The following is a 25,130-nucleotide window of genomic DNA, read 5'->3' as shown; positions in this document are numbered from 1 at the left end:
TCGTGCAATAGCAAAAAATGACCCCTCTTTTTTTTTCTTTGTTTTGGGCAAAGAATGAGGATGATTTCTATTACTTGAAAGATCCCTGAGAACGCTCAAACGCTGCCGATCCTGAGAGTAAGTACATTACTGTATATAAAGCAGGCCCGACGGTAGTAAACTAGAAAAAGTAAAACTTGGATACAACTAGCCACATGGCAAACTGTTGAAAATGAAAGCCAAGGAAAAAACCTCTCCTAAAGAGAGTAAAAAGTGCTCTGACAAGCTAAGTGGAGAGAGGGTGACAGCAGCCTGACACTTTTACCAAAGCCTACTCTGCAAGTGTATATCAAAAATGCAAAGTTACATTCATCAACGCAAGGTTAATAACATAGGATTGTGATAGTGTGATTGCTCGATTCTACGTTCTCTGCCATTCCGTTGCACCTGGTATTGGTATCAAAACTTTGCTTTTGTAGCAAACATCTAATTATTGAGGTTTTTTGTTTCTCGTGTTTGAGTGTTTTGCCCGAGGACCCTTCTCTCAATTCGAGGACTGTTAGACTTGCCGTTGCGTAGGACCATGCACTCTGAGAGTAGGAAACATGAACACTGTATACTGGGGGCTGCATATGTGGTGCGCTTGTTGAGAGTGTAGTTGCCTTGATATGAGTGTTAGACCATCTCGATATAATGAGGCCTTGTATGGTTATCTACAGACATAATCTTCTTTGACATTACAAATTGCATGGTTGTAAACATGCATGGAAAATGTGAAGATGTTAATTGCGAGTATAGGATTTTGCTAGAAGCCCATGACAAACAAGGGAAGGTGACATTCAAATCAGCCTATCCACTTTGAAGTTTTGGCACTATTTGGACAACCATCTCTCCCATCTCCTTGGAGACTTCCATCAATCTATAAGAGGCATTGGATCAATATTGATTTGTGGACATCTTTGGTAGCACTTCGGGCCCATACCACCTGCTTGTTCTTTGCAATTGAGAGCCACCAACCTTGAGACAAACGGTTTCAATATGGTATAACCACTGCGGGAGCTCGCAGGCATTGTGATTTTACATTTGCAGCCATTTACCTAGAGCTTCCATCATCCGACAATCTAGTAGAAGCCCCAAGAGGAGTCTCTATATTTGACCAATTACTTTGAGGTTTCTAGAGACATCACAAAGAGGACTTGCCATGGTTGTGGGCAATCCAAAGGACATACTAATCTTCATCATCCATGTAAGCTACGAGTCACCTTGATAAGGCGGTAGAAACATTGCAACAATACTTAACTAAACGAAAACAACAAACACTTGAAAGAGAGCTATGCACAATAGACAAGAAACACAGAGTAGTGGGGTTTCACTCTCAAAAGCATTGGCTCCTCACTCAGGCATCCCTTGTTGTATTTCTTTATTTATAAGATCGATGTCGAAGTGAGCCATGATTTACTTTTGAGACGACCACAGTACCTTGAGTCAATCTATTCTTTATTGACACCTCCTTGTCTCTCTTTTATAGGCATGGGACCAAAAGAACTTTCCAAAGCGACTTTAAAATCTCATTTATTTTTATAAATGCCTTCAGCCGGCATATGCCAACGTAAATATCAGCCGTATGCCTCACATTCCTTTGAACATTTCTCTTTTAGGTAAATCGTGTCTAGTGTCATTCATCGTGTCAGCCATAATGGAATTCCAAGTTTCTGTACTTTGTGTCTTTGCTAAAAACTGATCGAGGCTCACTTCTCGAGGAAAAAGTGATACTGTACCGACAAGGGAACCATGAAACTTGCGTGTAGCCTCACTAAAGGGTGGTAGACTTTGGCTTTTACCCAATCTCTATGCTATTTAACTTGACCTGTACTTTACGACACAAAGTAACTTCACACATAAGACCTGGTATTGGAATTCAACTCTTCAAAACAAATCACAACTTGGTAGCTAGGTGCTCCCAAGTAGACAATGACACCTTGTTGGCCCCAAAGGTTGGCGCCCCTTTTGGTATTTCTTTATTCCAATTAAACTAGGAGAAAACGTGTAAACTTCTACGAGCTGTTGAAAATGGCCTACTCTAGCCCAGTTTCGGCAGCATAATGACAATAGAATGCTTTACAAACAAAATCCCCATGTAATAGGTACTTTCCGTGCACATTAGAGCACTTTTGCAAAACCAGCGAGAAAATACAGCACGCTGAAATCTCTTTTTTTCGCCTAAAAATCGCACCGGAACACTTGTTTGACTTTTTCCTAGCCGGGATTTTTAGGCATCAAACAGGGTCAAAACCAGAAAATTACAGCAAGCTGTAATTCTGTGTTTTGGGCTCCGTTTTGCGTACTGGTCGCATCCGTAGCGAGCCCTCCAGTTCCTGCACCTGTTGGGCTACCTGCCCTTTGATTTGGACGAGATATCTCGCCAAAAATCTCTCCAAATCAACTTGTACCTGCTTGGGATTTGCAGTTAGCTAATCCGGTACTTGTGCAAGAGGATTTTGCCTTGGCAATCGCCAATAAACCCACAGAACTGTACATACAGATGAATAGCCCTTCAGTTGGGCATGACGATGCTGTATTCATAAGGGGAGAGAGGTGCACGATAGCGGAACTACATAAGACTGAGGAGAAGGCAAGCTTTTCACTAAAGCTTTAAACTTGCACCCACTACTCACACACACGCTCTATGTTCGCAATGAAGAAAAAGGCAGCCCAATTCAGACCCAAATCAATTTGGACGCCCCCTCTCAACCGATGTGTCTGGCAGATTCGCTCTGGAGACGCCAAGTGTCCACTTTGCCTTTTGAGTTAATTTCCTAGTAGCCACCAACTTATGAAGTCTCGCGTGGGGCCTAAGTGACTTTAATTGAGGCTAGCCACCCTTTTACTACTCCGATTTAGTGCCGATCGTCCCAACCATCTAGTGACGACCTAGCCTTCACTGCTGCAGGTGAGACTCTCGGCCATTGGCCGTCTCACACTGGCGATACAATGTTCAGCCATTTATGACTATAAAAAGAGGGTCCCAAATTTTAAATAAAAGTCAAGGAAAGGAAACTAACAAATAAGGTTAGTGTTGTCACAGTCTCATGACAAAGTGCCTAGTTTTTGGGCATGTTTTTAGCAATTGACTGCCCACTCTAAGTGGGCGACCGGACAATTTTAAAAATAGTCTAAACCTGTTAAAAACTGATGAGCTGAAAATTATGCTTACTTGCAGCAGCACAACACAACCCAGGCGTCCATGGATGCAATCTCCTTCACAAATGCCATGCAAACATCGAGTACTTTTCGGAAAAGCATTTGCTTTCCCGAAAAGAAACTCGCTTTTTTAGAAACCATCTTCATTTCTTCAAAATGTTTTCGAATCCATCTTCATTTAAGTGCTTGCATCTTATGGATAACTCATCCTCAGTCCGGCGTTCCTTGCTCACAGCGTGGAGTATTTTCCTAACTCGTGTTCTCGTTACCCATCGTGTGACACATCACAAAATATCCACCACTATGTCTTTGGAGTTCTCGAGCGAGAAGGACTCCTTGTCAGATTCTATTTATTAAAGTCTAGTAATTGTTCGTGAGCGCTCCCGTTTGTGACAATCACCCAACTCTACCCATCAAAAACGCTAGTTGAGATTTGAAAATGCCATTAAGGCAAAGAAAAAACTCTATGAGAGAGCCTCTTGCCTTCTTGCACCCTAGGGGTTGCCTCATGAGGGTGTCCCCTTGTTGAGTTGAATTGCATTGTTCAAGAGTGGTACCCCCCTTGCTCCTTATATAGGGTCATGACCAGGTTGCCTGACCCACTTCTCCAGCCACGACCTAATAAATAGGCTACAATGTGGAAAGAGGGGAGAAAAAGACAGTTGACCCAATAGGGGCTCAATAAAGAATAGGCCAAGGTTGGAATATATATCTATATGGCCAATGAAAGAGCCAAGACCCAAAGCTAAACATGGCTTGAAAACTTGACATGAGAAAATTATTCACTCTGGCTTGAGATGGCCACAAAACAGCCTTCACTCCCTATCATTTCTCCCTAGGAGATACTCAAACCGACTGGATGAATCCAAAGAGATGCTATAACTCTCAACATCCCCTCTGAGCTCTTGGAAGGGAAGATGGCTCAGGGAGCTAGAGCAAGGTGGTAAGGTATGTAAGGTACGATGTGTATTCGGTACGTCCTATACGTAGTATTGAGTTGTTAGGTACATAAAATTCGTATGTTTTTTTTTCCAAAAGCCAAAAACCTACAATATGGTTCGTACTTGATTAAAAATTCATAAGTATCACTTCAAGGCTCAAGCGTGTTAGTTCACTATTCTACAAACCAAGGCAAAGCTTTCATATGAATACCAACAAGTCATGACTCTTTGCTCGACATTCCACGAATCAACATTCAAGTGACAAGAAAAGATACAATTCTAATATTATACACAACCTGAAATTTGAAATTTCAGAACAAACTAGTTATTACAAAGAACTTCAAAGCTCATATTGATCATGATTTGCCAATTTGCACAGGAAAAATCGATGGTAAATTATAAACCCATAATCCATCAAAATATGAAGATGATAGAATCCAGATTCCATGCAAAAAAGGACATCTAATGATCCATAATCCACAAAAAAAGGACATCTAATAATCCATAATCCTCAATAGTCAACAAAACTAGGATGCACGCTAGCAGCTGCAAAGTACATACTACTGTCTACATGAGAATGAACAATCAAGAGACTCCAACATCATCTTCCTCAGTCAAGACATTGCCCTCCTCGTGAAACTGTGGCTCAACAATGGTGGGACCTCCTGAAGCACTTGCCTCTGGCTCATATGGGTCATCCTTCTCCGAAGTCCAAATGAGATGCATTGCCTCATTCGCTCGACCACGACTACTACGCATGGGCATCTTGCCTGACGGAATGCTCTCCCGACGTGCTCTCTCTGTATTCGCAACCTCCTGGCAAAGAGGGATGTTATAAGATCGTGCTCGCGATTGAGTGACCCGCCATCGACGCTCTCCAGCTCTCTATGAAGCTCTCACAGAATCTCCTCCTGCTCATCTATGATCCAGCACTGTGATCTCCTCTGTAGTGGGGTCGGGAACCATCTTAGGTGAAGTCGGATCTACCTGCACAAGAGTATAAGTAGCCAAGCATTAACTATAAACTTGAGTCTCCTAATGATCTTGATTCTTTTAAGACTTACCTGCGTGGGTGTCCCAAAGCATGAAAGTATGCACGAGCTTCTTGTTTGCAACGGCGTAGTGCTCTAACGGTTTCGAATCTTCGTCTGTACAAGAGAGTAGGCGCTCCAATTGCGCTCACAAGCACCAGTTGAGCAATCCTATGGACATTTATACGATATATAGAAATCAATTAAAATGACGAAATAATCCAAGCGTAGTACACACTATGTAGCGCAAGCGAGATATTGGAATATCTGTGAGAGAATGCGTAGTGCAAGATTGCACATATTTGGAAGATCGGAGCTTCCATTGTTTTGCCACAAAGTGAGGGGAAGCTTGGTAGCTTCTGTCACGAGGACGTGGCAGTTATTAACCATGTCACAGAGATGTGGCAACTGCTAACCTTGGTTGTTGGTTTCTTTCCAATGGGGTTTATTTTATTTGTTTAAGACCCTCTTTTTGAAGTAGCAAACGGTCGGACATTGTATGGCCAATGTGAACGGTAGATTCACCCGCAGACGGGAAGGGGTCGGCACTGGAATTCGTATGGTAAGAGGATGTCTAGGCTCAGAGCAAGATCATATAGGTCCCCTCGTCGCACTTAGCAAGTTGGTGGATACTAGGAAGTGAACTCAATTAAGGCGTAAAGTCAAGGTGGGACTACCAACAAAAAGTATCCGACAGTTAGGCCACATTGCACTTTTGGATGCGGCTCCAATGAGGATAGATGGTCAGAAGATTGGTGGAAACCCAACGGAAGCATCTCCTAAAATTTAGGGAACTGCTATTTTGGGCCGCGAAATGTGTTCGCGTCAGTACCTCCGGTATGACTAGGGGAACTCTTTATAACTCTGCCGCGAAGTCAACTGGGCAACCGGTCAGGATATTTTTAAGCGGCGAACCCGAAACGGGAAAATGCTTGAAAATGAGCCAAGTGTCACATTTTCGTGAACTTTCCTCTTGCAGAAGAAGTGGCGCTGAATTTTATGCTGGGAGAGGCCTCATTTCAGCTTTTGGTCACAGGTTAAGAGCTATGGAGTGCTTCCTTTCCCTCTCATGTACAGTGTGGTGCTAGGAGTGATGCCCTGCACACTACACACTGCTCTCTCTCTCCCCTACGTGCAGTTATGTGATGCCCCACAAGAGGGCTACTCATTTGACTGATGTACAGTTGTGTAAGTTCATGGTTTTGTGCTGAGGCAAGAGCCTCCTTGAGCAGGAACAGGGGTAGCTAACTGCTGCTCCAAAGCAGGCACTGGTGAGGGTCATAACCTCACCGTACAGGTGCAAAATCAGCGCTGTGTATGCGCTGTAAATTCACTGTTTTTCAGCCATACGGACGCCAGGACCATTGGGAATCGTGCCCCACTGGCAGAGGACAGTTAAATACAGCGTGCTGAATTTACTGTTTTTGGACAGGAATCAGAGGGTATACGACAGTGCAAGCGAGTTCCAGCAGGGGAACTGGTTTCGCGCAAGTTTTGGGGCTGTTATGCTGCCGATAATTTGGCCAAATCAAATGGTATCTAGGTCGATACACGTGAAGGATTCCCAGGACCTTACCTTGTAATTTACCCTCCTAAAGAATAAAGAAATACCGAAAGAGGCGCCAATTTTCGGGCCTACAGGTTGTCGATGTCTGCTGGGAGCATTCTAGCTTCCGAGCCGTGTGTGTGATATAGTGTTAATTCCCGTTACAGGTCTCCTTTGCAAAGTGCTTTGTGTGTGTGTTTAAAGTAAAGAATTTCGGGTGAAAGCCAACGCCTACCGCCCTACGGGCCGGTTTCATGGTTCCTGCCTCAAGGACACACTTCTCAAGAAAGACGGTCCCAAATTGTTCATGTAGGCGCTCATCTCATTGTCGATCTCAAGTTGCTAACATGATGTCGAGGTACTCTGATCGCAAGGTGAGCAAATTGCTCTCTGCAAAAAGCTCTGGAGTCTTGTAGAGAGGATGGTGTGTAGCAGCCATTCTATGAATGGGACAACGCATAAATGTCCATCGGCTCTCCACAATAGCCAGAATGTCATCCTACCTACAATTCATAAGATTCCGAATGAAGAATTAAAAGTCAAAGCAAAATAAAACATCCAAGGATCAAGGGCTCCCTTGACTTACCGCTCCGATGTCAAAGAGGTACATGCGCTATGTGACGTCTCATCTGCATGAATAGATGATATACAAGGCCAAGAGTGGACCCCTCCATGTCTGTCACACTCAAGAGTATGTAGACAGGCTAGAGAGCCACTGCGAGTGCACCTCTGTCCAAAAGCTCTCATCGAGCACCTTCCTCTGTAGGCTCACACGCTCGGTGCATCAACCGCCACTTAGGGTCCACAATTGTTTGCAACAGTGGATCCCTCAACTTCTAAAGCCTCTGAAGTACTAGGTACATGTATGCAAACCTAGTCTTTGAGGGACGCACCATCTCTAGTATACTGTGACTTCTGAATATGGCAAGTGCTTGATGTTTCTTGCAGGAAAAAGTAGTCATCTTCGTTGCATCAGAAACAACAGGCTGTACCCAAGACAACTTGCCAATATCCTCCATGAGCAAGTCGAGATAATGTGCAACACATGGAGTCTAAACTATGCGAGGGGACTCCGTCTCAACCAACTCCCTCATGGCCTTAGTGTTGGACGCATTGTCCGTGACAACCGGCAAAACCATACAACTATTACCTTATTAGTTACAGCTATCAAAAGATCATTGATATCATCAGAAGTGAAAGGGATTTTAAGGGAGCCAAGGAATGTGGAATACCTGCACGACATTCTCCTTGCCGACCTCGTTGATGGCCTGCTTGATATGCCCAAAAATAAACTCCACTGAAATTCGCTCACCAGCCTTGCCTGCATCCACGACACGTAGGAAGTATGTACGAAGACAAGAGGACATAAGGATGTTGATAATGTGGCATTTGCGAATATCACTCCACCTGTCGGAGATGATAGTACTACCAAATTGCTGAAACCCAGCTTTCATCGGGACCAATGCTCTATCAATGATCTCTCGCTGCTCATCTTACGTGAACGTGCACATCTTCTGATAGTCAAAGCAACTCTAGGAATCCGTGGCGCCAACTTCTGCAATGGTTCGGACAAGACAGTAAATGCAATGTTGTACTCTAAGCAAGACAGTAAATGCAACGTTGTACTCTAAGCAATCTCTGTCTCTGCAATCTTTTGCCGCTCTTTTACCCAGGATTGTGCATGGACACGTGAAGGCAAAGTAGACTCTGCATACACATGTGTCCCTTGATCTGTATCCTATCTACATCTTGAGAGTAGCAAGCCCTTTTCTTGCTAGTATCCTTTTCTTGCTGTGTATGCGCATCGGTCAAATCTGCAAACAATGCATCCTGCAAGGCATCATGTGTTGCCTCATTAGGAGTCATTAGCTCTCTTACCCTTGGACGAGGGAAGACCCATTGCTTAGAAGTGCTCTAGCTTCAAAGCATCCTTAATCTTCGGTGGAATAAGCCGCCATCCTCCACAATGCCCATTAGTACCGACACCAGTAAGGTGCCTCAACACGTGTCACGGTACTTGTCTTCTTCTTTCCACAATACTTGCAAGTCCAAGTGCGTGCTCTTGATCGTGCTTGCCCTCCTGTATTCACCACAGCAATGACATTCGTGTGTGCGTTCCAGATTGGGTTGGGTTTGCGAGGCATGGTGCACCTATAGATTGGAAAGCAACGACACAAAAACGCTCTTGTTTTTGCGAGAGAACACCTTTGAGAGAGAGAGAGAGAGAGAGAGAGAGAGAGAGAGAGAGAGAGAGAGAGAGAGAGAGAGAGAGAGAGAGAGAGAGAGAGAGAGAGAGAGAGAGTGTAACAGACTTGGACACTCCAAGTCAAAAATCAATCGCGACAGCACCAAATAACCACTTCAAAACAATTCACAGATCACCATAGATTTGCACTGGCCCGGCAGAGTTCCGTGCCTAGAGATATTGGCCCCAAAGACTGGCGCCCCTTTCGGTATTTCTTTTTATATTAATTAGTTCAAAGTACAAGAGAGTGGCTAGGGTTTCACTCTCAGACTCTGTGTCCAGATGCTCTGAGAAGTGAGGCCCTCACCACTAATATAAAGGTTACAAGGGATGCCCAAAAGCAGAGCCCCAAAAGCTTTTAAAAATAAAAATCATCAGCTCTCTCTCTCTCTCTCTCTCTCTCTCTCTCTCTCTCTCTCTCTTAGAGAGTCTCTTTAAAAAAAAAAAAAAAAGCAAGTTCTTTCTCTTTCTCATGGCGTCGAGAAAAAGCAAGATTCGAGTCGCTCGTCATTAAACAAAAAAAAAAGGTTTTTTTTTTCAGTCTCCGCGATTTCCGGAAATTAGGGTTTCTAGCAAGGAATTTTAGGGTTTCTGGCAGAAATTAGGGTTTTTGCTGTCTGCCATGTCATCACTTTGTGACATACCCCCCTCTTGAAAGCATTGTAATCGATCGCGATTACGCATGCAAAACCGACAAAAGCCATAAACCGTCTTAGCAGACACTAACTGTTAGTACCTACGTACTAGGAACACACATCTAGCACATGTACAAAATCGACAGTCACATCACACGACATCCCAGGACATCACCAGACATCACAGGACATCACATGACATTCAACATTCATTCGAATCTTAGACCATGATTTATCGACAATGTAGCTAGCAATCACATCTAGGTCCAATTGGGACCTCATCGATGTCCGATTGACTAACCCCTATTGTAACCATGTCTATTCGAGATCAGTCAGACCAAAATGTTGCAGTCATTTTGGCTATCAGTTCTTGCACTCAAAAAAAGTCAAGAACAAATTAGTATCATTATCAGGAATTCCATTTCATAAAGTCATCCAGCAGAATACTGTCAGCTCTCAGTATCCGTGAAGCTCAAAGAGACATCAATGACTCTTGTATCAAAATCGAGGCATCTGTTGACAAAGGAGCGGAGTAACTCCCCTCTTGTGCATCCCACTGCACCAGATCTTCGGCCAAGCTGAGTTTCTGGGTTCCGTTTGGAGTAGACTATGCTAAACCAAAACATCGAGGTAAAGTTTCACAATCCGAGGAGTATCTGCTAGGTCCTCCTCCTCCATCCACTTCGCATCAAATGCAGGAAAGTTCTTGACTAAACCAAGAACCGCCTTCGGACTTTACCTTTCTTCGTATCGTTATGTGCCAAAATCTGTTTAGGAACTAGGATCTCCTCGTTTTCTTCCACTTCGTGTTGCTCATCAGGCTCTCCATCATCAGGCACATCACCCTTAACAGGGTTCAAGAGACTCACATGCAATGCATTATGAATCCTCCAAGTATCTGGCAATTTCAATCGGAAGGAGACATCATTTATCTCGTCAGTGATTTGGAAAGGTCCGTAGTATCGCATACTAAGCTTTGGATAAAGCCTCTCCTTTCCCTTTTTCTTTCGTAGGCGTGCCTTCTCAAAAGTAAGAGCACCCAATCATCCCCCTTCAATTTCAAGTCGTGACGATGGCGATCCGCTGCCTTTTTCTATCGTTCTTGAGACTCCTGGAAAGTCTCGCGAACCTTGGCAAAAGCCGTATCCAAATCTCGCGAATATTCATCCGCTTCAAATATATAATCTTTCGTGCTGAGGAAGTATGGAACCTTCGCAACACTTTCAACAATCTCACATGGCGTCTTCCTCGTCGAAGAGTGTATCGTGTTATTGTAGGCAAATTCCACCAAAGGTAAATTCTTTTCCCATTGAGTCTTCTGCAAGACTTGAATAAATCTAAAATCACTGAATTGGCAATCTCAAATTGGCCGTCAGTCTGCAAGTGGAACGATGACGAGAACTGCAACTGCGTTCCAATGTTCTCCCAAATTGCCTTCCAAAACAAACTCATAAATCTGGGGTCTCTGTCGGAGACAATTGTCTCAGATGTGCCATGTTATCGGAAAATCATCGTGATCATTCTGTGTTCTTGGGAGATCAAAAATGAAATCCATTGCAATACTTTCCCAGGGGTGGGTGGGTATGGGTAAAGGCTGTAACAATCCCTGTGCCTTATGATTGTTAAACTTGACCTTCTCGCATACCAAGCAAGTGCGCACAAACTCTTTCACATCCTATTTGAGTCTCGGCCCAAAGAAGTATCTCTCGACCCTTCATGGTGGTAGCAATGCCGCGGTGACCCGTAAAAGGTGGACAGTGATGGAGAAAACAATGATGTCGTCAAAGAAAGTGCCAACAAATAGCCTGTACTCTCGAAAAATCCTGTCCATCATCCGGTTAAATGTCGCAGGAGCATTGGTTAAGCCAAAAGGCATCACCAAAAACTCAAATAACACAAAAGTCGTCTGAAAAGCTGTCTTGTAGACATCTCCTGGCGCTATCCTGATCTGATGATATCCACTCTTCAAGTCAATCCTGCTAAAGCACGAGGATCCTTGTAACCTGTCAAGTATATCATCGATCCTAGGAATCGGAAATCTGTTCTTGATGGTGATTTTGTTGAGAGCGCTATAATCGATGCACATTCTCCAAGATCCGTCTTTCTTTAAAACCAACAACACTGGAGAGCAATACGGTGAAGTACTAGGCTGGACAAGACCCTTTTCCAAGAGGTCTTTCAGTGGGTTCATAATCTTTTCATTCTGTACTCGGCTCACACGATAAGGTGGCCGATTCGGTGGCGTGCTTCCAGTTATAAGATCAATGGTTTGATCTTCAGGCATAAGTGTGGAGAAAAATCTTGGCGCTCTTTTGATCAGGTCAAAACATATTCAAGCTTTATCCAGCGTTCAGTTCTCTCCCAAAAGAATGAGTAAGAAACTGAAGTTCATCAAGTACAATCTCTAAGCCCTTCATTTATCAAAGTCGCTTTCTCGGCCCGGTAGTCAACCACGGTGTAGTTCTTGTGGTACCAATGGATCCTGAGTAGAACGTCACTCGCGTGCCCTGAACACCCGTCATTGCAAACAGAGTTTGCCAATGCTCGGCGTAATGGCAACATCCCATCCGGGTGCTTGTCTAACTACCTCTGCCTGTGGCGTCAGTCTGTCGCACGTAATTCCAAATCGAGCCGCCAATTCCAAGTGAAAAGAAGTTGGCCTTGGCTCCTTCAAAAGAGCTTCCTGATCCTTCACTTTGTCCCAAAAGCGGCAAAGTTTGTACTTTCATTCATTAGATTCGGTGCAGGTCCCACGCCATGTGGTACCAGTTCTGCTTTTCTATCTGCCTTTTCTGCCACATTTTTCAACTGCTCTCGAACTCTCAGGCCTGTCGTCGTCTTTATCATTCTGTTCTTTCTGTGCCTTTTTAGGGCACTTCGCGGAGATATGTCCCTGTTCCCCGCATCCAAAGCACTTCCCCTCTCTGATGAAGCGAGCTCTCTCCTCAGGAGTAAGCTTGGGTCGTGCATCCTTTTTCTCTGGGTTGCTCTTTTTCTTTCTACTTTCATTCCGAGAAGTCTGTTCGGCTCGTTGTGTCATGGCCTTATCTGTGGGGTAGGTCAGACTGCCAGAGTGAATGGCAAAGCCCCGCTTCGCATGACTCATCAACTCCTGAATAGAAGCTGATTTCTGGTCCAAGCAGTGATCTCGGATCTTTGTAGGTAGACCCAAGGTAAACCGCTCAATCTGTTCTCTGAACGAGATCTTCTTGAATGAAGAGGCGGGTAGAAAAGAGCTCCACAATCTTTCACAATTAGCATTGATTGTATCTTTCTTGGTCATTCGAAGATGGTTCCAAGCAGCTCGTACATCTCGTTCATATTCTTGCGTCAACCAAGAAGAAATAAAAAGCTTCCTAAATTTCAGCCATTTAACTGGCGCACTCTTGTTAAGAGAAGCGTGGACCACCAAGTATGAGCATTCCCCTTAAGGTAAGAGGTAGCTCTCCGAATCTTGGAGTGCTCTGAATAGCGTCCTCCCGCGAAAGCGATGTCAAAGTGCTGTACAAAAGACAAAGGCTTCGAAGCATCTGAGTATCCTGAAAAGTATCAAACTTGCTGGAGTGGCCACCTTCCTTAAACTCTCGGACTTTCTTGCTTTTATCTTCGAGAAAGTGATACTGGTTGGCTTTGTAAAAATTCTTCTTGTTTGCATAAAACTTTCCGTCATTGGAATCTGAGCTGTCTGTAGACGAGTCCTTAGTAGAACTGTCAGTCTCTGGGCGAGATGTAGCCTTCTTTGCCTTTTTCTTGCCCTTTTGCGAAGCTTTGTTTCTTGCTTCGCTTTTTACCTTTTCTGTCTTCTTCGCTTGAATCCGAGGAGCTAGAGGAACTATTAGAAGAAGAAGAAGAAGAAGAAGAAGAAGAAGAAGAACTGGGTATTCCTTCAAATCGAACACGCTTCTGCTGTTTCTTTGCCTTGTCAAAAGTCGATTGACGACCCAAATAACCTGGAAAGTCAGTTCTTTTTTTTTGCTTTTTGCCGTGGTTTTTGGCTTTCTCTTGCGCTCCAAAAAGCTGAGCAATCTGTGCATCAACCAAGTTCTCCAGCTCCTTCTCCGTATATTTTTTTGGAGGCAAAAGGTTTTTTGAGAGCGGGTTTCGGGAGTGGTGTTGTGGTTTTCTGCCACTCCATCTGTACCTCTTCCAAAGAGGTCTGGTTCATATATTTTGGCATCTTCGTGTCCTTGGCAAAATTGAGCATCATCTTTGTTGCATTGCCGATCAACTGGCGACGCTCCATCTCTCGCCGCTCCGCCTAAGTAGGCCAAGGTGGGCCATACTCTCTGCCGGAATCTTCGTTGTGATCCCTGCCTGCATCCGTAGATGCAGAGGGAGTCGACTGATCATTGCCTGAAGCCATAGGTGCCGCGGATTTTTTTTTTCGTGGATCGGATTTCCCGTAGAAGAGAAATCGGTCGTGCTCTGATACCACTGTAACAGACTAGGACACTCCAAGTCAAAAATCAATCGCGACAGCACCAAATAACCACTCCAAAACAATTCACAGATCAAAATAGATTTGCACTGGCCCGGCGGAGTTCCGTGCCTAGAGATGTTGGCCCCAAAGAGTGGCGCCCCTTTCGGTATTTGTTTTTATATTAATCAGTTCAAAGTACAAGAGAGTGGCTAGGGTTTCACTCTCAGACTCTGCGTCCAGATGCTGTGAGAAGTGAGGCCCTCACCACTAATTTAAAGGTTACAAGGGATGCCCAAAAGCAGAGCCCCAAAAGCTTTTAAAAATAAAAAAGCATCAGTTCTCTCTGTCTCTCTTGGAGAGTCTCTTTAAAAAAAAAAAGAAAAGCAAGTTCTCTCTCTCTCTCATGGCGTAGAGAAAAAGCAAGTTTCGCGTCGCTCGTCATTGTAAAGAATAAAAGTTTTTTTTAAAGCCTCCGTGATTTTCGGAAATTAGGGTTTTTGGCAATAATTAGGGTATGCAAGAATTTTAGGGTTTCTGGCAGAAACTAGGGTTTCTGCTGTCCACCACATCATCACTTTGTGAGAGAGAGAGAGAGAGAGAGAGAGAGAGAGAGAGAGAGAGAGAGAGAGAGAGAGAGAGAGAGAGAGAGAGAGAGAGAGAGAGAGAGAGAGAGAGAGAGAGAGAGAGAGTCACTTACCGCGTGAGTAGTCTCCGCACAAGCCTCTGCAGATGAAAATTGTGGTGACTGTTCACTGTTGCAGAGAATGCTTGCAAAAATTAGGCTCTATTTAAAAAAGTTAACCCAATTTTACCGATCCGTTGGGGTTTTTTTTCCAACCAAAAAAATGACCGTGTAGTATGACACCGTACACTACTGACGTACCGTACGGTACGGATCCTACCTTGAGCTAGAGTGAGCAATTTGTAGCTGTAAAGTGAGTTTTTCGTGGACGTGGGTATGTTCAACAAAACTCGAAGGTTGAACAATACGCAATTCCTATATCACCCAACCACTATCCGAAAAAGATTTGCGGGAAGTAAAATGCTGCTCGTTGGGGAGGAGTCTAGCTCTAAGTTCTAACAAGAGTTTCCTGAACTCAATCGACTCAAGAGTTGCACAACCAACATCTGCAAAAAGTATTGTTGTTGGCCGATCCAATTGATAACATAGAAAATGAGGGTAAAGGCATAAACCATGGGTATCCGGATCATTTCTCAACGCAGAAATAATTTCCCAATGCACATACTCCACCCTTGAAAAAAGAGTCTGAAATCTACACTGTCATAGGCCGGGACCACGTGCCAATAGACTGAACAGACTTTTAGCACTTAAATAACAACTGAACTGAAATAGAGAGAGAGCACACGGGACACAGAGTGGCGGAATTCCCCTCCAGAGAGTATTGGCCCCAAACCTTGGCGCCCCTTTCGGTATTTCTTTATATTGCATCAATACATTACAAGCCGATACTCCAGACTCTGTACCTTCTCCACGATGCATACTAGAGAATGAGCCCTAGCCTCATATTGAAAGGCCCTTGGCCTAAAAAGCAGCTACAGTGAAAAGCCTTTAAAACTCAAAAGCTTCTGGTCCAAAAGCAATGCCAAAAAGCTGCCAGTGTAATTTATGGAAGTCTGTACAACTACCACGTCATCATGCTAGTGCAAAACGCGGAAATCTGTACAGCATGCCGCTGCAATTGTTGGAAATCTGCCACATCATCAGTTTTTTTGCGTGTGGATCCTTCTTTATTTTAGTTCCTTTATGTCACTGGGCCCCATCGGACGGGGTCCCCATAAGTTGGTAGGACTTCTTCTTCTGTTACTTGTTCTCTTAGGGTTTAGGCCCCTCGGCCGGCATGTGCAAGTTGGCTCCGTTCTTCAGGGCTTTGACACGTCAGCAGTTTGTTACATACACCTGCGATCAAATACCACATGCCAGAATCTCCAAGCCTCTATGGGAAGTCCAAAAGAATGCGGACAATTGAGAAATCGATTGTGCTATGACGAAGAACCAAAGAACTCCATCAACCAGCATATATCATGACTGAGCGGCAAATGATATTTGAAGGAACCCCATCAGAATTGAGAGTGAAAACTACCGTTGATCTACCTTAGTCTAGAACATTTCCAAGAGACTATCATCTCACTCTTAGAGTAAATCGGGAAGAAACATCTGAAAAAAAAGTTCATCAATATTAAGACTGTAGGTAATGCGGCAAGATCCAAGCTCTGCAATAGATGACCAAGGTGCTAGATAAAGCCACCTAATAGATTGTCAATCCTATCTGTTGTATGTGGAACCAAAAGTTTTAAAAGGAAGCAGTCCGCAGAAAATGACTTCCAAGCTGACTCTACATCCCCCTCGGAAGGAAGAATATCTAGATCGTGGGTCAGCTCCCACAACTCTCCAACAATCTCTACTTGTGCAACTGGTCACCTAGGGTAGGTAACTTAGAAAAAATATACTTGTGGAACTTGGAACCAAATATGGGAGAATCGAAAAGACCGTCTCCCGATGTTTGAAGAATGTTTGAGCGAAACGTAACTGGTTCCTAGTGCAAGTAGGTCCACTATCCACCTGTATGAAATTCCATGCTAGTCTACGGATAAGAGAAGTAGGTGTATTTCGAAGGGTACAGCCTCCAGGGATCAATCTAGAAGACAAAACTTAGGAACTAGTGCTCCGATGCATGGGAAAGTGCGACTGTCACACAAGAAGTCAGAAAGACCAAGCAACCTCCGAAGTGGCTCAAGAAAACATGGCCATGAGACTAACTTCATTATAGGCTACAACACACCATTGAAAATCCGCAAGAGGTACTCCGCTAAACGGAACATTGGTAGTCAGTTGAAGATCATAATGTGGAAGCTCCTTTTAAAAGAGAAGTATCCTCAAAAGTATGCTCTGGTGTGGAAAATGACTCATGCCCATGTTAGAATAGAGCAGCCACTATCATTGAAAGCTCTAGAGTTAAAGCCGGGATGTACCGTGGGTGGTGGAAAAACGTGATGCAGTGTCTGGAAATTGGTTCCCTGTCCATTTAATGCAACATGTGGACTGTGAAAGGTGGCGGGCTGAACTGGCAAAACCTTTCGAATTGGCGTCCTAACCACTTGTTCATGGACGGAAGGAACCTGTCTTGGAGCCTCTGACTCCGATATGTGCGGGTGTCTGTCCTTGCATCAACAGTGTCGTCCACCATGTAAGCGCATTGGTTTTCAAGAAAGTGGCAGCTTTCGTGACCTTGGAGGCCTCTATAAAATTCCCCCCCTGCGTAAGCTGTATCAAATTGCTGCCGGAGGAAAGTAAGAGCCTTTGCCTTATCCTCAAAGCCGCTGAAAGTGTCAAACTTTACAGTTGCACCACCTTCTTTGTAGGCTTTTGGCTTTTTCAGTGCCCCCAAATTGTCATAGGGAATTGTTTGCAACATGGGCACTGTAATAGGGATCAGCGGCATTCCTCGGCCATTGACATTTTGCGTCGTAAGTGCCATATCTGGCTGCTGCCCAAAAAACCAGCCATGTCAAAATTGCCTTGATTGGTCTGAAAGCCTTGCTGTATGCCGATATTATCATACATGGGGTTCGGCATCATGCCTTGCATACCCCCAAACACTGTTCCTGGCATATACTGCTGGTTTCCAAGCGCATAACAAGCACACTTAACACAGATCCACCCCCCAAATACCGGACGCATGTAGTACATGGGCTTGAGCCTCAACGGGATTTACTGGCTATATGAGTTGCTTTGTCTGTTGTGGCACTGGTGGCGCTTGCAAAAACTCCACAAACCTTGGGTTCTGCATCGGTTGAGTGAAAACATTCACAGCGGCAACCAACTGAGTCCTGGATGCATCATCTTCAAGTTGCCCAATCAAAAAGCCCTGCATTGAAGGAGCATTCACATCAGCAAGGGGTACAGACAGGGATGGCCATGAACTCTCGCCACCCTCAAGCACTGTAGGAATTGCCTGCTTGTCTTGCGAAGACAAACCCTCTTTCATAATGCCTTTCCCTTTGTCGGCCATAGTGTAATCCCGCGTTCGTGTACTTTGTGTCTTTACCAAAAGCCAACCGAGGCTCACTTCTTGAGGAAAAAGTGATTCTGTTTTGGCGAGAGAACCATGAAATCGGGCCGTAGGGCTGTAGACTTTGGCTTTCACCTGAAACTTTACTTTAGACGTTAGGACACAAAGAAACTTTGCAAATAAAACTTGTACTGGAATCAAATGAACACGGCCTGGAAGGTAGAGCGCTCCAAGCAGACGCTGACAACCTATTGGCCCCAAAATTGGCGCCCTTTTCAGTATTTCTTTATTTTTATTGCAAAAACCGATCCGAACACTTTCACCTAACTCTCACCAAGCTGCCCAAACCTGTCCATGACTGTATAATTGCAGGTTTTTGACCCAATTTTGCCAGCATAACGGCGCAAAACCCCTGTAAGTCAAAAGTACACGTCAAGGACACTTTCCCTTGCAGTTTGGAAGCTTTCCAGTGAGCTGCAGATCAATTTCAGCGTGCTGTAATTCCCTGTTTTGTCACTGTCAGATGCCCAAAGCCCTGTTTATGCATCCCAAGGCTTTCTCGAGGCTCCCATGGCATTGCCCTGCAATTTAGGTGTGAAACCTATACCTGCAGAAAAACACAGCAGGCTGTAATTCTCTGTTTTGGGTGGAGCGAGCATGCCTACGTGTGTCTCAGGTGCTCCCGCATGCAATGGGACAGTTCCCCTTTGAAACATACGAGTTTTCACGCGAGAAAACTCTCTGTTTTCGCAATCCCTCGCGATGGTACTGCGCGTACCTCTTGGGGATTAGCAGTTAGCTAATCAGGTTCCTGTACAAAAGGCTCTTGCCTTGGCAAACATGCATAAAACCCCCAGAATTGTACTAGTCATCTGAAGAGCCCAACTAGTGGGGCATTACCATATGTGCAAAGGGGTGTGAGAGATGTACGAGAGCAAAATCATCACGCTACATAGAGCAAGGGAGAAGGCAAGCTTTCCAATAAAGCTTCATCACGCGCACCAACTACTCACACACACTCTGTCAGGGTAGTTCACGTCCGTTGGACGCGACATTTAGTTCGGCCCCGTACGGTCTCATTCCATCCAGTTGTTTAGTCCGTTCTGTCTGACCAAAACAGTCATGTTGACTGCCAACTAGCAGTTTGACTATTTGACTTTGCCTTTTTGAGGAGGACTTTTTGCACACATTTAGCCTACAATACCTTTGTGACATTACCTCAAGAGTCAATGATCATTGCCCATAATAATTTATCCTCCTCCCTCACATTTGGTCTCTCTCTCTCTCTCAAGAATCCAATGCGTCAGAGAAGCAAGGTAACAAGGAAAATGGGCAGTTTACAGAGGAGGAAAAGCCATTATCAGAGATTTCAAGACCACCCCCCCCTTGTCAAAGACATGGACTTGACACATGCACACAGCTAGTCACATTATGCACATGGTGATTCTATCATTTGTAATATCTAACTCTTATGAGTCATTAGAGCCTTCAAGTTAGTTGGCACATGCACCTTTTTTTTTGAAGCCAATGGTGCTTTTAGAGGCTGAGGGGATTGCACGAATATATGTATGTACACACACACACACACACACACACACACACACACACACACACACACACACACACACACACACACACACACACACACACAGAGAGAGAGAGAGAGAGAGAGAGAGAGAGAGAGAGAGAGAGAGAGAGAGAGAGAGAGAGAGAGAGAGAGAGAGAGAGAGAGAGAGAGAGAGAGAGAGAGAGAGAGAGAGAGAGAGAGAGAGAGAGACTGGTACCGGTGACCTGTTGACACGCATTGACTCTCCTGGCTGGCTCTCCGATACTCTCTGATGCTGAATGATATACTTGACGAGGTGGTATCCCGAGTTTACTACTGAGCTTGGCTCGCGATTGCCCCACTCAGCCACGACATCGGCGTCAACAACAGCCGGCTCTTGGCACCCATGCTCAGCCACGTGGTGAGCGTCCACAGCCGGTTCCTACAACTACTACTAGAGCACCTCAGCAGCCTACGGGTGCTCCTAGAGCTTCAACCCTCCATGTTTCTCCCTCTGCTTCAGTTCCTACTGAGACTGCATGGCAGACAGTGGGTCGTAACCATTCCTTCCGTCCTCGTCAGCAACCCACACTGCATGCAGCCCCTAGTGTTAACTCTCCTGCTCCCTCTCAAGTTTCTGCCACTCCCTTACCCCCTGTTTCTCCTCGCCATTCTTCTTCTTCAGCCCAGGATCACTTACCTCTGCTACCAGCTCCTCCTTCACTTGCCATTCCCCTGCCCGTTCCTTCCCCTCTTCCCAAGGTTCCTATTCCCATGCAGATGGATCATTCACCGCTATTACCTCTCCCTTTTCCTCCTCTCCCTCTCGCCCTTACTCCCCCCCCTCCACCTTCTGGTCCACCCCCTCCCTCAGCCGCTCATACTTACGTCCCACACAGTTTTCTTAGCTCTTGCCCTCTTTCCTGGGGCACTCATCGGGCTGAAGTGTGCGGTGACTCAGAAGGACCATTGCGGGTGCAGCTCTACCTTATGCATCACAAGCTAGGTTGTGTTCCCTCTTTAATAGGCAGTTGCTCTGAGCCTACCCATTCCTTTTTCCTTCCATTCCATGCAGCTCAGGAATGGTCAGAGGATCAGGTTCTGCATTTTGTGCATGCACAAACTATGGCTCAGCTTCATTTATGGTTGTCTACTTCCGCTCCGGATGTATTGTCCCCACACTTCCCTTCATGTATTGGTGCCATGGAATGGAGTGATGTTTATGCTTGCTATTCATTGCCTATGATCATTCATGTATCCTCAGATGTGGTGCTTCCTGTGTCTATGCGCATTCGGGGTGTCAAAGCTGCAGCATCGGTAATGCAATGTAAACAAGCTGAGGTCCGCAGTTGGTGCAATGAGACACCATATTTTAGAGAGGGCTTGCGGGTTGGTTTCCTCCCGCCCGAAGCTCACCCCTTGGATGGCCCAGCTGCCTCCAAGAAGATGCGCAGTTAGTCAGATGCTTTACCAATTCTTTCATGCAGACTATGGATTTACATGTAGTTTCTTGGAATGCTAATGGTTTACAGACTTCTCGGGTAAGAGGTTTGCGTAAGCTTTTACTTCGCAAAGATTTACACGCTCATGTAGTAGGCACTGTGGATATATTACTAGTATAGGAGCATAAGATTGCCACTCCCTTTGGTAATCTCATGCCCTCGGGCGCTCACACTTTTTGGGAGCCTGCTCTGGGTATTCATGGACAGAGTTGCGGTGTATGCATTTCAGTGGGGCCATGTAACTTGGCATCAGTTCAGCAACATGCCACCCTTGTCGCTGGCAGAGCAGTCTATGTTTCTATCTGGATTCGGGACTCTATCATTGGTTTTATGTCAGTCTATGCACCCACTCCTCCTCGGGAGAGAGCTACTTTTTGGTCCTCCTTGGTTGCAGCTCTACCTGTTGTAGACTCTTGGGTTGTTGGAGGCGACTTTAACAACGTCGATAGCGACTCTGACTGGCGATCGATCACTCCTCCAGTTCTATCATCCATTTCTCCCGATGAGCAGCCAACTTGGGATCGATTTCTTCTAGCTATTCAAGGTGTTGACGCCTGGCACATACCTTCATTTGGTCACCACCCTGCTACACTTCATTACTTGTGGGGGTTTCAGAGACAGCAGGGAAGATTATTAGAGCGACTTGATCGTTTTTATATTGGCCCTTGGGCAGCAGCTCTAGGTGGATTTACTACTATTTGGCGAGGGACCAGCCTCTCATATCATTTACCCATCTGATTGTTTATCTCTTTCACTAGATCCTCTGCACAGAGACGAGGATGCCGCATGCCTGACAGTGTTCTCACCACTGAGGTTTTGCAGCAATAGATTCGTGACTTGTGGTCCACGAGTGCTTCTTATTGTGGTCCCCCTCGAGAGTTCCTTGCCCATTGCATTACTTAGTCTAGTATTTACTGCCGTGATCAAACTGCTACTATTCACCGTCAGTTGAGAGTACGGGAGTCTGACCTCCACATTCCTCTTGGTTCTACACAGCGCTTGTTTGAGGAGTGGCCTCAGGATGCTTATCTCGCTGTTAGACAGACAGAGCTCACAGAGGAAATTCGTCGCGTACAGGAGGCTAGGTCCGAGTTCACTCATCATGCTTCAGTATCTCATTGGATAGCTAAAGCTGATCGAATGAATAAGGACTTCTTCGCTGCGCATAAAGAGCGCCCTCTTGGCACCACCCTTCGGACTTTGTGCGATGCTCAAGGAACACTTCATATGCATCCTGATGTTATTCTTGATATGTCTGCAGATTATTTTGAGGCATTGTTCACTGCTGATGTATGCACTACTGAGGTTTTACTTGCCTGTGAGCAGATCTGGCATCATACTCGACGTCGTTGTACAGACACTATGGCAGAGATCTTGTTGGCTCCATTCACACTTGCAGAGCTTTATGCTGCTATCGAGAGTCTAGATCCATCTTCCTGTCCAGGCGAGGATGGCCTCACTAGAGCTTTCTTTTTGACCTATTGGGATGTATTGCATATACCACTGCTTCATGGTTGTCAAGATATCTTTGCATCAGGATATATGCATCCGGATCTTTGTTCAGGTCTCATATCTCTTATTCCGAAAGGGGGTGACACCACGCAGCTCCGCCAATGGAGACCTATTACCCTACTCCCTTCGGTCTCTAAGATATTAGCGTTACTAATCAGCCATTGCTTGCGACCGTTCTTACCAGATATTATTCATACTTCTCAGACAGGCTTTGTGATGGATCGATGCATACTGGATAATATCTTCACTTTTTATGAGGTAGTAGAGTGGGCCAGATCATCCTCTGAACCTCTCGCTTTTTTCATCCTTGAGTTCGAGAAAGCATACGATCGCGTTGAGTGGGAGTTTCTCGAAGGATCATTAGCCAGGATGGGTTTCCCTTCGAGATGGATCTCAGGCATTTCCGCCCTCTTCAGGATTGCCAGCAGTGCTATTACTATTGGTGGTCGTGTCAGTCGCAGTTTTGAGCTCTCTCGATCTGTCCGTCAGGGATGTCCTTTAGCAGCATATCTGTATCTGTTTGTAGGAGAGACTATGTCCGACTTTCTTCGTGCTCAGAGTCGTACATTTCGTGGCTTGACCATGCCAGTACCTTCAGCTCCGGACCTTATTGATCAGGAGTTTGCTGATGACACTATGCTGATGTTGCGCTATTTGCTAGCAGCTCTTGATGCCATGCGGGAGGCCCTAGAGGTTTTTTGCATTGCCACTGGTGCACGCATTAACTGGCATAAATCCTATGGGTTACTGGTTGGCAGTGATGACATACCTACTTGGGGGGTAACTGATGGTTTCACATGGTTGCAGCCGGGTCAGACATGCAGATATCTGGGCTTTCAGGTTGGATTTGACGTTTCCTCACAGCAGCAGTTTGCACCCGTACTACAGTCTATTAGCAGGAAGCTATGTCATTGGTCTTCACATGATCTGTCGTTGGCTGGCCGTGCATTGGTCGCCAACCAGGTCATTTTGGCTACAGTATGGTATACGGCCTCCTGTTGGATGCTACATTCTGGTGTGATAGCTCAGCTCCGTAGACTCGTGCGGAACTTTTTATGGAGTGGCACAAATGGGACTACTGATACTCGTGCTCGAGTTCGCTGGTCCACGATTATTCGTCCTAGGTCAGCGGGCGGCCTTGGCATTATTGATCCAGAATTACAGAGCCGCGCCCTTCTTACCAAGCTTATTGTGCGGGGTCTTTTTTTCGGCCAAGAACCTTGGTAGATGCTTCTTCAGGGCGCTCTTTCCACAACGACTCCACGCCTCGGCACTAGAGATGGCCATACTTGGCAAACAGGATATCGTTTTCTCTTTACGGATGCCCCCTTGTGCACCAGCACTCTCTCACCCTTCATCCGATCGCTCCATCAGATTTGGGTATCCATGCGACGAGCTATCATACGCTCACATCCCTCATGCCGTGAAGAGATTGAGCGCCAGCCTCTCATTTGGAATGATGCAGTTCTTGATTCTTCGGTTAATCCACCCCATCAGCTTGGAGAGAGGACTCACATTGATTGGGCTGCTTGGGACACTGGCCCTGCTGCCTCTATGCGGTTGTTTCATGAGACACGTATACTGGATGTAGATTTTGTGGCAGAACATTATGACATTGGTCGCGGGGTAACAGACAGACTGCTTGAGATTGACTCCGCCATTCCTTCACACTGGGACGCAGCCATGCGAGGCACGGTTCAGATGACTCCACATTGTGGCTGGGAAGGCCTCTTTGCTCAGAGCACTCTCTTATTAGTTCGTTTTGACACCATGCTGTTCACAGTTGAGACTGACTACTCTCTGGGGATGCATGCTAGATTGACATATGCTACCACCTCTCCGCACCTTGTCTACCGCGGCGCTCGATGGGAGGCCACACGAGTAGTTGGCTCCCGTGGGAAGCGTCCTTGTGTTGACCCCCGTTTCGCTTCCGCTGATGCTGCACTTTGGAGGCTTTGGGTGTGGGAGGGTCGAGCCCTATCTCAGCTTTATTGGGACCCAGGAGAGTGGCATTGGCCTCATTCTAACCCCACCGGTGCACATGTATCATTCTTTGAGTACACTGTCAGAATTGGAAGATTCGCATTGATGAGACAACACCCAAAGCAGCCCACTCGTATGCATTTATGGTTACATTCAGGTCTCTCCCATGCCTATCTTTAGCAGTTTTGGTCAGCCATCTGGGATTTACATGTGGCTCGTCGTATTTCTTTTTTCATGTGGATGATTGCACATGCAGGACTTCCAGTTGGGACTTGGCTAGCTTCTATGGGTCATGATCCGTTATGTACTCGCTGTCCTTTGCGACTACATGAGTCACCTGCACACTGTCTTTGGTCATGCTCGTCTTCTCATGTAGTGTGGCTAGCAGTTTGCTCTTTACTTAGCAGAGCTGGTGTTCAGCATGGATTTCTCACTTGGGGAACTGTCTCCAGGTTGATGCTGATGCCCAGACCGCATCTTTTCTACGAGGGCTCAGACACAGATCCAACTCTTACGCTTACCTCTGGTTATCGGCGAGGGACTTTGGCTATATATTAT

The 25,130-nt window shown here is 45.5% G+C and overlaps 1 protein-coding gene across 2 annotated transcripts in view; it reads left to right on the top strand.

Annotated features, from left to right (window-relative positions):
* LOC147420585 (putative NOT transcription complex subunit VIP2) overlaps positions 1 to 25,130 on the top strand; it is a 125,611-nt gene that overhangs the window by 56,113 nt on the left and 44,368 nt on the right. The window lies entirely within an intron of this gene.

Source organism: Adiantum capillus-veneris, chromosome 28, assembly GCF_014529385.1.
Source record: "Adiantum capillus-veneris isolate H3 chromosome 28, ASM1452938v2, whole genome shotgun sequence".
Lineage (NCBI taxonomy): Eukaryota > Viridiplantae > Streptophyta > Polypodiopsida > Polypodiales > Pteridaceae > Adiantum > Adiantum capillus-veneris.
Note: the sequence above shows the minus strand (reverse complement) of the source record. Positions and strands in the feature narration are given on the sequence as shown.